Below are 14,048 nucleotides of genomic sequence, written 5' to 3' on the forward strand. Positions count from 1 at the left end.
ATACGTACAAAGGACTCCTCATTTTGGTAAAAGGTATTGTACAACTCCATGTATTAGAAAAACGAATAAAATCATTATTTTATAATAGTTAAATTAATTTTAAGGTAGTTTCTGAAAAGAGAAAAGAATTAGGGTAAACTACATAAATAATCATTCAATTATTAGTGTATTTTTATGTTGGTTACCTAAATTCAAAATATTTGACTTTTTCTATAAAAGTTGAAGGATAATTTTTTAAAAAGACCAAATTGACAAAAAAACGTAAATATTAAAGACTAAATTGGATATTATGCCTTTTAATTATTATTTAACATAAAATTCTTTTAATATATTTTATAAATGAATATAATTTAAATAATTTTATTAATTTATTGGGTTTAGGGCTTAAGGTCTAATATAAATGAATTTTACTTACTTTTAAATATTGTTTAACATTAATATAATTCATTCTTATATTATATTATTCAATATACATATGATTTTAATAAATTTTATCATTATATTTACACTCATTTTAATATTACGCCAATAATCATTTTCTATCTTCATTTGACTGCCACCACAGCGTATGAATCTAAACATGTCCCACCACTAATTTTAATATCACTGGTACCATAATTAAGTTTATAATCACTGTTATTTTCAATGTTACCAAAGATAATTTTATTGCCCAAGCAAATTTGAGCTTTAGGCTCTCAGCCTGTGTAAAGCATGTGTGGGTTCTAAATCATTTTATCTTTGGTTTAAGTCCCATTGTGTATGGATCATGGAAAGATTTATTTTGATATAAGCCAAGATTTATTTCAATTATTGGTCCCATCGTGTTTTGTAATGGTTAGTTCTAATCATAGGCTTTTGGATGTATTTGATATATATATTATTTCAAGGTTTTAACTCCTGATTGATATAAACACTCTAATTTAATGGTTAGTTCTAATCATAGGCTTTTGGATGTATATCATATATATATTATTTCAAGGTTTTAGCTCCCGATTGATATAAACAACTGGGGGACTTTATATTTTATGCGTATTAGGGTACAACTTGATATCAGGAAGCCATTTAAGAGGAAAAAGAAAATTTTAATTCCCCACTCTGATTTGGTTTATGTGAATTTTAAATACAAGAGGTTATCTTTATTTTGTTTCCTTTGTGGTTTATTGGGACATGGGGACAAGTTTTGTCGAAAAAGGATAGATTTAGGCTTAAGAGAGGTTGAATGTGGGTGGGATATTACATTAGGAGCAAAACCAAGGAGAGCTGTTGTTACACCTAGCGTGTGGATAAGAGAATAACCTATGGAGAGGAACTTTAGGAATGTTTCAAGTAATGGAAGGAAGGAACAAAATGAGATGGGTACGGACGGTATAGTCAGTCATTAGAATCGAGGGCTGATTACTCAAACTTGAGGAATTAATTTGGATGGTAGTTAGACTTATGACAGAGGAAAATGAGTGTTATATTCAGGAAAAAAGGATAAGGATGATATGGAGGAAGATAATGAAGAAATCCTGATAAAAATTAATAAAGGGAAAAAAGGTCATAGATCAAATATTCAGGCTCGTCCAAGCTATACGTATGAGGGAATTAAAGGGCAAGGTGAACAGCAAGGAACAACCAGTTTTAAACAGATATCTACAGCTGCCAATAGGCAAGCCGATTAGACGTAATGAAAATTCTAAGTTGAAACGACTGTAGATTGAGGAAATTAGAAAACTCTAGCATATGCTAAGTTTATACAATCCCCGGGTGGTCTTCTTTATGGAGACAAAACTTGACAATTCTCGTATGAAAAAAGTACGACATTGATGTGGATTTTCTTGCGGCATTGATGTTTCAGCTAATGGAACTCGGGGTAGTTTTTGGTTGGAAGAGTAAGCTTTTAGTAACTATCAAGAGTTTTTCCAATAACCATATTGATGTGAGTATCGAGGATAAAGAGGTTGGTGCAATTTGGAGATTGACCGAATTTTTAGAAGGCTTAGTGGTGAACAATTAATGCCTTGGTTGGTTTGTGGTGATTTTAATGAGATTCTTTTTTTGTTTGAAAAGGAAGGTGGACTACCATGTGATGAGGGAAAAATGAAAGAATTCTATCAGTTTTGAGTGAATGTCAGTTAAAAGACGTGGGGTATGTTAGTAGATGGTTTACATGGGAGCGAGGTAACCTGTCTAAAACAAATATCAGAGAACGTCTTGATAAAGGAATTGCTAATAAGGAATGGGTTGAGCTTTTTCTGGAGTATACGAGCTGAAATTTGCCTCATTCTTTTTTCGATCATTATCCTCTCTCTTTTTTTTTTTAAACCAAAACCAAAGGAATTAGTAGAAGAAGGGAAGGATTCAGATTTGAAGCTTGATGGACATGGAGACATCTTGTGAGAGGGAAATTAAACAGTTATGGTTGAGCTGCAAAGAAAGAGTAGTAGAAAAGCTCGAAGCTGTAGGGAAATGACTAAATAAATAGACATTGGGTATTAAAAAATCTAGAAGAGGCTTATCGAAAAATTACTTGCTAGAATTGAGGAGTTGGATGATATGGATAGAACGGATAATAACTTAGCAGAACTTATTGATACCAAAGTCCATTTAAATTTGGAAATGGAAAATGAAGAAAAATATTGGGAACAACAAGCAAGGATGAATTGGCTTAAAGAATGAGATAAAAATACAAAATTCTTTCATAGTTTTGCTTCTCAAAGGAGAAGGGCGAATCACATTGATGAGTTAGAAGATGTGTAACAGCCCGGTTTAGACCTTAATCAGAATAGTGGTTTTGGAACCACAAATCTAAATCAGAGAAAAATATTTTAATATTATTTTTCTGTGCTTATAATATGTGAATTCATATGTGTGAAATTTTCGTGTGTTAATTTTATCGTTTGTGTGTTTAATTTTGAAAAAGGACCTAATCGCATAAAATGTAAAAGTTACATACCATATGTTAAGTGTGCTTAATTGTTGTGGCTTATTAAAGCAAAGATCCTTATGTTGATATTTGACCATTGAAAGTATAAGTGGACATTTATGGCCTTAATGTTAATGTTTTATATGTTAATTAATTAAGGGTAAAATTGGTATTTGATAATTAAATGATTGTTAAAATTAAACAAAAGCATGAAATTAGGCCAAATAAGAAAAAGAGTCTTAGGGTTTCGACACTTTGAGCTTGAATTAAGGTATGTGTTTTTGATCGGTTTTCGATAATTTCTATATTTTTGTGATAGTTGCTCTGTATTTTATCAAGCCCATGTCTCAATTTCTAAATTTGATTATGATTTTAAGATGTGTCATTGTTGATAATATGGTGTCATTGTTGATAATATGGGTTTTATGAATTTTGATGATAGTAAATGAAAGATATGTGTTAGATTACTATGTTTTGTATTGGGATTTTTGATGAATTTGAGTATTTTGGGTTAAATTGTGAAAATGAGAAATTGAGGGACTAAAATATGAAATAAATAAAATATGTGGATTTATATGAACTACATGAAAATTCGGCTAAGCATATGTATATGGAAATTTTGCGTATTTTGTAATTTTATGAATTAGGGACTAAAGGTTAAAATGTGAAAATGTAAGGGCTAATTTGTAAAATGCCTTAAATATGTGTAAATGGATTGATTTGAATGAATGTGAGATTGAATAAGTTAAATTTGAATTTATATAGATCAAGAACCAAAGAAAACAGATTTAGATCGGGGAAAGTCGAAAGTCATTGAGTAGTTGATTCTATTTGTTCGAATTCGTACGAGGTAAGTCGATATACAAATAAATGTGTTGAATTGAATTATTAATTGTTTATATGATATTTGAATTGTGATGAATGAATTTAAGAGCAAAATATGTGAAATCTGAGAAAGTTTCAATAATACGACGTCCGAAAAGTCCCATACGATATTTGAAATCTGAGAGCAACATATGTAAGACAATGTTTGGGACATCGGCATCGATTTGAGATTTACGTGTAAGACCATGTCTGGGACATCGGCATCGTATTTGATTTCGTGTAAGATCCTGTTTGGGACAGTGGCATCGATATTTGATTACATGTAAGGAGGGACGTTGGCATTGTACGAACTTTCTGAGCTATCCGCATATCCTATTTGATTCTGAACGGTCAACGGGCATTCCGAGAAAATGAATGACTATGTGAGCTTGTATCTGATTCAGGTACGTTTGAAATGTATATTAAGATTGAGAATGAAAGGTAATCATATGTATATATGTGGACATATGAAATATGTATGAGTTATTTGAGAATGAGATGTGCATATGTAGTTGAATTATGAACAATTGAGCTATATAAGAATTATAGATATGTGGTTATATTTTGCCATAAACTACATGAATGAAGTGGTTTAGAAATGTGTTATGTGATGAGTTTATTTGTATATGACTTATTAAGCTTTTGAAAGCTTACTTTGTGTTTGTTTTCAATTTTTTTTTTTTTTAGATATCGAAGCTACCGAGAGCTCGGGGATCGTCGAGGATCATCACCAGACTATCGAACTCTATTTTGGTACATTTTGAAAATGTGTATAATGAAGTATGACATGTATAGGCTAGAAGTATTTCAATATGTTTTTGAGTTGTGAATATTAGCCATGTGATATGGCTTGGATTTGGTTATGGATAAAATTATGAACGAATTTTGGTATATGTTTTATGTTCAAAAATAGTATGTTTTGATGCGCTTTTGAATGACCAAATGACATGGTCAATTTTGGTAAGTTTCATGATTGATTTGGAAAGTTAATATGATGTGAAATGCTATGAATTGAAATGGATTAATATGATGTATGAATCATGTGCTTTTGATATAAAATTTGTACTTTGAATTGGTATGTTTGAGTTGGATTTTTACATGGGAATGAATGGTGATATCATGGGTCAATTTGTGCATGATTTAGTATGTTTTTGGCTGTCTTTGGGACATGAAATGTGTTTTATTTCATGCTTGTAGGGATGGTCCAAAATGGGTGGCAATTTGGCTTTGCAAATAGCCTATTTTTGTCCACACGGGCAGAGACACGGGTGTGTGTCCCAGCCGTGTGGGACACACGGTTATGTTACACAGCTGTGTGTCCCATGGGGTATCTTACGATTTAAAGTCAGTATACCCTACAGTTTTGACACGGCCTAGACACACGGGCGTGTCTATCAGTCGTGTATGGCACACGGGCTGGCACATGGGCATGTGGTCAGCCGTGTGATCCAAGTTAGTAGCCTCCCTAATTTTCACACGGCCTAGCACACGATCGTGTTTTCTGACTGTGTGGACAAGTCAGTATGTATGCTTTGTTTTGCCACGGCCTAGACACACCGGCGTGTCTAATACATTGTAAGGCACACGGCCTGTTCACACGGGCGTGTGACCTTTGTAACTTAGAAAATTTGTTTAGTTTCAAAAAATTTTGTATGTATTCGTTTTAGTCTCGACCTCTTTCTAATGCATGTTTAAGGTCTCGTTGACCTAAGAAAGGGACTTATTATTGATATTTGAATATGATATGAAAATGTATAACTGTTGACTGTGAAATGATTATGAAATGTTTCGATATGTCTAGTAATGCTTCTTTACCCTAATCCGACGACGGATACGGGTTAGGGGTGTTACAAGATGAATTTGGGCTAATCACTTCTGACAGTCATGAGATGGTAGATGTGGCGAAGCGTTATTTTGAAAACTTATTTACTTTGGGTGGTATTTGCAATACTTATTATATTTTACTAGGGATTGAAAATCGTATTTCGAAAGACATTAAAAAGGGTTTGAAGGAGGAATTCACTAGGTATGAGATTGTTTTTGTGATTAAAAATATGAGACCAAATAAAGCCTCCGGATATGATAGATTCCTTGCTCTTTTCTTTCAAAAATACTAGCTTATAGTTGGAACTGATGTCGATGATTTTTGTTTAAATATTCTGAATAATGGTAGTGCATTCGATGATATTAATTCTACAAATATTGTTCTAATCCCCAAAAGTAGCAAGCCCTACGAACCTAAAGAATTTTCGACCCATTAGTCTTTGCACAGTTATCTATAAGATTATAGCCAAGGCAATTGCTAACCGTTTTCAGAAAGTTTTAGATGCTTGTATTGACAAAGCCCAAAGTGCTTTTGTACCTGGACGACTTATCACGGACAATGTTTTACTTGCATATGAACTTATGCATGCTCTCAAGCAAAGAAGATTGGGTCAACATAGGAGTCTGGCGCTAAAATTGGATATGAGTAAGGCATACGATAGAATGAAATGGTTGTTTCTGGAAAAATTCATATAGAAGCTTGGTTTTGCTGAATCTTTTATTGAACTTCTTATGTGGTGTGTTACTTCATGAGGGACTATCTTCGCTAATGAGGTTAGCAACATAGGAAGGTTTGATAATGGGGGCAAAAACGTGTCGAAGAGGTCCTACTATCACATATGTCCTTTTTGTTAATGACTGTATTTTATTTTGTGATGCCACTGAAAGGGAAGCACATAATCTATGAACTATACTTCGAGAATATGAGGGTTGTTCAGGGCAATGCATAAATTTTGATAAATCTATGGCATTCTTTAGTTCGAATGTGCTTGATTACAAAAGGGGATCAAGTGGCAGCTGTTTTGGAAGTTCAAACCTCGCAAAACCCAGAAAGGTACCTAGGCTTACCTGACATGATTGGAAGGGATAGGAAAAGAAGCTTTCAACTCCTTAAGGATAGGACGATTTATAAGACTAAAGGACGGAGTGCGATTTTTGTCAATTGGAGGAAGGGAGGTGTTTATTAAAGCAATATTACAGGTAATTCCCACCTACTTGATGGCATGTTTTCTTTTGCCAAAATCGTTTTGTGTCGATTTAGAAAATACTATGGGCCAATTTTGGTGGCAAAAAAGTCATGATAAACGTGGTATCCACTGGTGTGAGTGGAAAAAACTCAGAAATCTTTAAGAGAACGGTGGGATGTGTAATAGGCCGTTTTTAGATCAAATCAAAACAGTGATTTTTGGATCACAAATCCGAAGTCAAAATATTTATTTTATTATTTTAATAAGGTCAAAAATATCACAGATTAATTATGTGAAAGTTTCGTAAAGAAATTTTACTGTTTAAATGCTTAATTAGGTAAAAACGACTAAATCGCGTAACACGTAAAAGTTGAGTTCTATTGTTTAAAGGTATTAAATAGCTATGATTTATTAATATGGAAGTCCTTATAATGTTATTTAACCATAACTTAATTTAGTGGACATTTATGTCCATGAATTATATGATATATTAAGTTTAATTATAAGGTTATAATAGTAATTTATGTATTAAGTTAATAATAATAAAACAAAAATTAAAATCATGTTATTCTATCCATCTTCTTGCTGAAATTTGAGAAAGAAATAAGGGTTTTTGAGCTTCCATGGTTTCAAAAACTTCAATCTTTGATTAAGGTACAGTTTTAGCTCAGTTTTTAATGATTTCTACGTTTTTGAGCTCGTTACAACTTCATCTAGCTAGCCCGTACCTTCGTTTTTGAAACTGTTATAGATTTTGAGATATGCCATTGTTGAATACTTGAGTATTTTGAAGTTTCTTGTTAGATTATTGATGGTTGTTAATAGTTATACAAGTTTTATAAAGTGATTTTTGACAAAAATGAGAATTAGGGATTAAATTGTGAAAGATAGAAACGTTTTGGTTGAAAATGTGAATAAAATGAAAATATGGGCTAATATGAATCCCATTGAAATTCGAATACCTTCGATTAAGGCTTAATTGTGCAATTTTGTATTTTTATGTGTTAAGGACTAAATTGCAAAGTAGTCAAAAGTTTAGGAGTAAATTTGTAATTTAGCCAAAATGAATGTTTTAAGATAAATTGAATTGAATGAAAGTTTGAATGAGTTAATTTGATATCATATAGATCAAGATAAGCAAATACCGAAATTAGATCAGGAGAAACGAAAGATAGACGAGGAGACGATAGTTATACGAGCAAATACGAGGTAAGTTCATATAATTAGAATTAAACTTTTCTATACTTGTGATTATTTAAAAGAATGTGTATAATTGAGATATTTGAAGTATAAATGTCTTATTGTTATATTGTGTGCGTTACCGAGCCCCGTTAGAACTATTTGAATTCATTGGATACGAGTGACATGCTACTGGAATTACCGTAATGGTCGAGCTCCTGCATTTGTTGCGGACTCACCATAGCTCGTAAGAGCTTATTGTTTCAACTTATTGTAGCTTCGATTCAAATTTCGAAAGAGCTTCTCGCTTTCACTCAATAGAGCTTATCGCTTATCACCAAGAAGAGCTTACCGACCATGACTCGAAAGAGCATGTATGATGATGAATTGACAGATTACTGACATTGTTCACTCGATTATCCTTTGAAGTTCTAATAGGTTCAACGGGCCTAAATAATGTTATACGGACAAATTACGGTTTATAAATGTTACTAAAGTTATATATGATGTATGAGTTTGGAAAGATATGAAGTATTATTTTAGTAAATAGTTTATGTATTAGTTAAATGACTAACATGTGATGATTATGTGTGATTAAGTGATGGTTAAAGTGAATTGTTGGCATTTTATTATTGCTTTGATTATATTTAATTGATAAATTTAATTCTGAATTATACGGGCTTACTAAGCTATAAGCTTACTCTGTTTCATTTTCTATGTCTTATAGGGTTCGTTAGCTCGCTCGTTTCGGACAAGTCTGAGTTGTACGTCACACTATCCTATTTCCGATTAGTATTTTGAACTTATGAACTTATGTAAATATGACATTTATAAGCTAGTTTGATGGTAATAGTTATGTGTTGGTATTATAGTTTGAGAATGAATTTGTATACAAGTTAAGCTATGTGATTTGGCTTATTTTGGCATCATATTTGGATTGCATATATGTGCTTAATGATGGTATGTTTTGGTATGATAATATTTGAATGAAATTATGCAAAGAAGTCTTAATATATATAGATGTTAGATGAATGAGTTGTATATGTGGTTATATAGGTATTTGGATATGTAAATGGTAAGTTTGGATATAGCTTATAATGTGTATTGAATTGGTTAATTTTGTTGTCAACTAAGTTTCATTAATGTGGTCAATTATGAATGTAAATGCTTATGTTTTAGGGTGGCAAATTTGTCTTTTCAAATGGCTTATTATTGTCCACACGGGCAGGCACATGAGCGTATGTCTCAGCTGTGTGCAACACACGGTTATGTTACATGACTGTGTGTCCCCTAGAGTACTCTATAAATTAAAGTCAGAATACTTTACAGTTTTGACACGGCCTAGACACACAGGCATGTTTATCGGTCATGTGTGGCACACGGGCGTGTGGTCAGCCGTGTGACCCAAGTCAGTAGCTTCCCCAATTTTCACACGGCTTGGCACATGAACGTGTCTTGTGACCGTGTGGACAAGTCAGTATGTATGCTTTGTTTTGCCACGGCTTAGACACGCGAGCCTGTCTAATACCGTGTGAGGCACACGGCCTATTCACAAGGGCGTGTGTCACTTGAAAAGATAAAAATTTGCTAAGTTTCTAAAATTTTTATATGTTATCAATCTAGTACCAAATGCATGTTTAAGACTTTGTATGATTAATTTAAGTACATTTTGAATGTGAATGAATGATGGCTACTGAAATGAGATGAATTTTGTTAAATGAATGTTTTGAATTGAGTTTTAGGTCAGGTAATGCCTCTTAACCTATTCCGGTGACGTTTACGAGTTAGGGGTGTTATAGGATGGGTTTTAGGTGCCTTCCAAAATTTAATATCGCAATGCTTGCAAAACGAAGGTGGCGCTTAATTTGTTATCCAGATTCATTTTTAGCCAAATCATTAAAAGCTAAGTATTTTCCTAATTCATATTTCATGCAAAGAAATTTAGGAACCTTACCCTCTTATACTTGGCGAAGTATATGGTCTGCGAAAGGTTTGCTTGAAAAATGATTATGTTGGCGGATTGGGGATAAGAAACAAACTCGAATATGGGATGAAGTGTGGATTTCGGGACTGAGGAATACAAAATTCAACACGATATTAATGATAAAAGATTAGTCTATGTGGCAGATATTTTATCAAACCAATCAAACCAATTGAAGGAAGAGTTGATCAAAAGTACCTTTCATGCAGATGATGCTGAAAGAATTCTTTGCATTCCCCTCCCTATGGAGAAAGAAGCTGATAGATTGGTTTAGCATGGTGAAGCTTCGGGATCATACTCAGTACGGAGTGGTTATATAAAATTATTACAGATGATAACCCAATTACTTTACAAGCTAACATCGACTTTTACAAAACCATGTACAAGAAGCTCTAGGCGGTGGATTTGCCCTCAAAAATTAAAATCCTAATTTGGAAAACTCTTAATAACTTTATCCCTACTTTATCTAATCTTTACCAGCGACGACTTGGGAACTCAACTAACTGCTCCCAATGCTCCGACTGTCTTAAGACCACCAAACATGTCTTTAGGGAGTGCCCTTTTGCTATTGATGTTTGGACCAGTCTAGGCATAAGATGGACCCTGAAGGAAAATCAGTTACAGATTAAGGATTGGGTAAGGTTGTTATTTAAGAAAGAATCAAGTCAACAGATTAGATTAATTGTAGGTACTTTATAGGGTTTATGGATGTCACGTAATAAACTAGTAGATGAAAGGAAAATCCAACATGCAACTGATTTATCCCAGTTTGTTAAAAGTTACATTTGAGAAATTGAAGGAGTAAGAGAATAAAGACATAACAGAAATGCATGGGAAAAAGGTTGGAGCGCACCAAGAGATCCCTTCGTGAAGATTAATTTTGACGCGGCATTTGACAAACAATGTATGAGATCATACTCTGGAATTTTAATTCTTGACCAGAGGGGTAAGGTTTTAAAATCTAAAGTTTTCATCAATACTTACATCCCGACAACATTTGTAGTCGACGCCCTTGCCTGTGTTCAGGTGATCAGATTTGGGGCAAAATATGGGTTCCTAAAGGTTGAATTGGAAGGTGATGCCATAACGATTATAAAAAAACTTCAAAACCAGGAAGAAGACAGATCGATTTTAAGGGCATATATTACTAATGTAAAAAGACTTCAAAAGTATTTTGTCTCATGTCGATTCAAACATGTAGGACAACATGCAAATATAGAAGCGCATACCTTGGCTAAAGAGAGGCCTAAAGATGGGAGTGAAACTTGTCTGGGTTCTGGTCATTGTAGAGGAATGGACTGCAGAGATAGGGGGAAATGCAGTGGTTTAGTTTTCTACCCATGAAACCTGAAGAAAGACTGGAAAATTTGGCGAACACAGATTTGAAAATAAAGAAAAATGAGATTGTAAGAAACCAGGAAATGAATCCGATAAAGATGATGGATACCTCAGATTCACAGGATCCTGTTGCTAGGATATGAAATTACAAGTTCAAATAATTATCTGAAGGGGTATTCTCTGTTGGTTTCATGAAGAAGATTTGGGCATCCTCTGGAGCACTAAAATGACTATTTGTTTGCAGAGAAGACATGGAGGACCAAAATGGAGTATTTGGCTGTAAATGCTTTAGGATTAGGGTTCTTTTGGTTTTTGCCCTGTTTCTTTTGAAGTTGGGCTTAAGGTTTTTATGCTTTTGTTTGTTTTTTTTTTCTTTGGATTTGGGGTTAGGCCTTGTTTCGGTGGTCTTTTCTTTTCTTGTGTTTTTCATTTTATTTTTTAATAAAAGTTACAGACTAGGTTAATTAAAAAAATACTTTTGAAAAAAATTAAGTAATTTAACTTTCAAAAAGAAATTAAGCGATTTATCTAATTTAATAGAAATTTGATATTTAAAATTTATTTTGGTTTTCCATTATACTTATTTTTATTAAGTTTTTACATATTGTTTTCGTTTAAGTTCTTTTAAACATTTATAGTTAAAAGTTATCAATATTTGTATTCTATTTAGATTTTAATTTTTTTCTTACTTTTATTGGATTTAATAAAATTATATATTTAAAATATTAAAATATTATTATTTCATTGAATGAAAAACAAATGAAATAAAGACATTAAAATATTAAATTTTAACTAAAACTTAATTAATGCATACAATTAAAATATTTATTTAATTTGAAAATAAAAAGAATTAAAAATATGCAAATATTTTATTAAATTAAAAATATTTTTGAATAAAAATGCTAATAATATTGTATTAAATTGTGTTATGTATTATTTTTAATTAATAACATTTTCCAAATTTTTGATGTCATTATTATTGTGTTGCTATGAAATTTGTATCACATATATAATAATTAATAGCATATAATGAAACAATATATATAAAAATTGTTTTCTTAATTGTACCCTAAAAAATTATGTTTCTCAACAATAATAAAATAAATTGAATTTCAAAATTATATTTCCAAAGTTTTCAAATATAGAAGTAGATATAGTTTATTGAAATTAAATAAGTAATTTCATTCTTCCTTTGGTCCTATGCGAGCCATTTTGATTATATTAAATATATATTATTTCTAAACTTAAAATTTTAAAATTTATTTCATTCTTTATATATATATATAAAATATCTCAGTCTCCCGTCACTAACCCTCTTAGGTTGATTACAGGAAGGTGGAATCTAGAAAAGTTCAATGTCTAAATTAAATGATTAATTATTATAGGTTTGCTTAATTTGTATATGTAGGGTTATTTAATTCTAATATCAATGTTTTATATTTAGTGCATTACTTTTATTGTATAAAAAAAATTGAGTAAATTACACTTAAGGTCAAGAGCAAAGCTAGAACAAATTTTAAGGGCAAATGAAATTTTATTTTTTATAGTCTAAATCTTTATAATTATTAAAGGATTAAATCAAATTTTTATAATTTTAGGGGGCTAAAGTGTAATTTTACCTTTACTAATTTAAAATTTTAAAAAAATTTTAAGGGCCTATATAGCAATTTTACATTAAATCTGCCCCTGCTTAAGGTTTCTAAATTCCTATTATTAAACTATTAGTAAGTTCATGTTTCGGTCACTCAACTTTAAAAAGTTACAAAATGATCATTGAACTATTCGAATGTTTTCATTTAAGTCACTAATTTGTTAAAATCTATGTTGTATGGTCTTCTCCGTTCGCATCGCCTGTATCAATTGAAAGCTCTTCTTCCCATTCTCTTCTATAATTTAGTTTTTTTTATGAAACAGTTGTGTATGTTACAAATTTGCGAATCAAAATCGAAATAGTTTTCTCCTCTAATCTCCAACACTGACTATTTGATCAACTCTGATCTAATGTATATTTTTCTACTCGTTGATGGGTACTAATCATTCATACCAATTGTGGAATTGTTACTTAGAGCTCACCAACAAGATTTTTTTTATATAAATTTTTTTTTAATAGTCTAGTAACTTAATTTTTTAATAGTTCAATGATTTAAATTTAAATTTTCTAATAATTCAATGACTGTTTTATAATCTTTTAAGTTTAGAGACCAAAATATAAACTTATTAATAGTTTAATGAATTTAAATATAGTTTACCCAACCGTATATATAATTTTGTAAAAATAAATTAAAAAAAGTAACATGAAAACAATGAGAAATAACTATTTTAATTAATGATCTTTATTGAATATATAAATTTGAAGATGTGATTCACGCTTGGTGACATTCACCAAAAGCAATAAAATATACGCCGCCACGTTCATCTTCGGCGCTAATGAAATTGAATGAATTCGATCGGTCAAATAGATTAAAATATAATAAATAAATTATTTAATAATTTAATTTAGCTTTATTTAAGTATATTATCTTTTATTTATAGATTGAAAAAATATGAGTAGTTATAATTATTGTCAAAAAATAGATACGATCGAACTTATAATGAAATTTTTTAAAAATATATTATTTTAATTTTTATTTAATTTTTATTTTGTAAATAACAAAATTTGAATGCCCAACTGAGTTATTCTAAAATAAAATTTTAACCAATCAAACATCAATCACTATCATATATTCAGTATATTTAAAATGTATTTAACATGAGAAAAATGCCAAAA

At 31.2% G+C, this 14,048-nt stretch overlaps 1 long non-coding RNA gene across 2 annotated transcripts; it reads right to left on the bottom strand.

The window, feature by feature from the left end:
* Positions 1 to 10,127: 10,127 nt before the first annotated feature.
* On the bottom strand, positions 10,128 to 11,627 carry LOC108466506 (uncharacterized). 2 transcript variants are annotated; one of them, XR_001868642.2, is made up of 3 exons: positions 11,391 to 11,627; positions 11,173 to 11,290; positions 10,128 to 10,546 (listed from the first exon to the last, which is right to left on the bottom strand). It is a non-coding gene; the product is annotated as an uncharacterized LOC108466506 (long non-coding RNA). The 2 variants fall into 2 exon arrangements; XR_001868640.2 differs by having other exon boundaries at positions 11,173 to 11,301.
* Between the last annotated feature and the right edge of the window lie 2,421 nt (positions 11,628 to 14,048).

Source organism: Gossypium arboreum, chromosome 2 (assembly GCF_025698485.1).
Source record: "Gossypium arboreum isolate Shixiya-1 chromosome 2, ASM2569848v2, whole genome shotgun sequence".
In the NCBI taxonomy this organism is placed as follows: Eukaryota; Viridiplantae; Streptophyta; class Magnoliopsida; order Malvales; family Malvaceae; genus Gossypium; species Gossypium arboreum.